Source organism: Myotis lucifugus, unplaced genomic scaffold (genome assembly GCF_000147115.1).
Source record: "Myotis lucifugus unplaced genomic scaffold, Myoluc2.0 scaffold_37, whole genome shotgun sequence".
NCBI lineage: Eukaryota > Metazoa > Chordata > Mammalia > Chiroptera > Vespertilionidae > Myotis > Myotis lucifugus.
The window spans coordinates 6939208-6940383 of record NW_005871085.1 but is presented as its reverse complement, the minus strand read 5'-3'; positions in this window follow the sequence as shown (position 1 = coordinate 6940383).

Below are 1176 nucleotides of genomic sequence, written 5' to 3'. Positions count from 1 at the left end.
TTTTAAACATATTTTATTGGTTCGGAAGCCCGATGTGCAGGAAATATTCTGGTATGATTACCCCGCCTGTAACAGCAACATTGATGCCGAGACCATCTCTGGCCCTGTGCAGGTAGGTGAAGCCTTGATTTTCACTTCTATCTTGAAGCTTATGTCTGTCTGCCTCCTAAACTGCATGACCTTAAAGGTATTACTGACTCTGATTTACCCCACGGAAATGAATTTTTTGCTGTTTGTCATCTTCTCTGCTTGTCTGTCTACTTCATCTTAACAGATATTTATTGAGCTCACTTACCATGTGTTAGGAGCCTCCTGGAGGGAGTGAGCTGAGGGATGAGCAGGAATTAGCAAATGTACTGCAGTGGGAAATTGTGTTTAGCTATGATTGTGGTAGGCATGAAGCATTGCGAGGCTGAATACATTTGCTTAAGTGAGGACTTCACCTTCAATAAAGCAGTACGAAGAGTGCTGATTACTGCAGGCAAATTGTGTTATGGGACTTTATGATAAATCAGGTTCCGATGAGCTGTAGTCTGAACTGAGACACTAGTTCAGAGACTAAGATATGGGTTATTCCTCAAGCTACCTCAGGCCCAAAATGAGATTAGATCATAGTGTGAATTGTGGTCTCATGGTGAGTAGGTGGTTGATTTAATGGTACTGCAGAGAGACTTTGGTCTGGCATGACGATAGTCACATTTTTCTAATCTGGGCCCAGAGTGAAGGAATGAAAGGCAGATGTATAAGTTGACACAGCAAGATAGGTAGATTGGGAAGGGCAGAGAGGGAGGAGTGTGTTTAGGGAGGAGCACTATGGTGAGAATGAGCAGGACTGTGGCAAGCCAAGCTGGACTAATGATGGAAGGCCATTTTGAAGAGTATTGAGCACTCAGGAGGTAAAATGAGTCCAGATTTGAGAAGGCATTGAAACTCAGTTTAAGTAATCTGATCTTGCTATAGTGGGGAGCCATTATAGACTACTGAGCAGTGGAGCATGCTTAAAGACGTTTTTGTAGGGAAATTTGGCATGGCTGAATAGCATGGCCCGGAAAAGGAACCAGCATAGAGTGTGGATGTCAGCGAGGAGGCGTCTGTGGAAATATGCTATGCCTTGGCTGTGTCTCTTAGTTTGGAAGAGGAACGTTCCAGGAGAAGATGCAAACTTCAGTGCTTTTG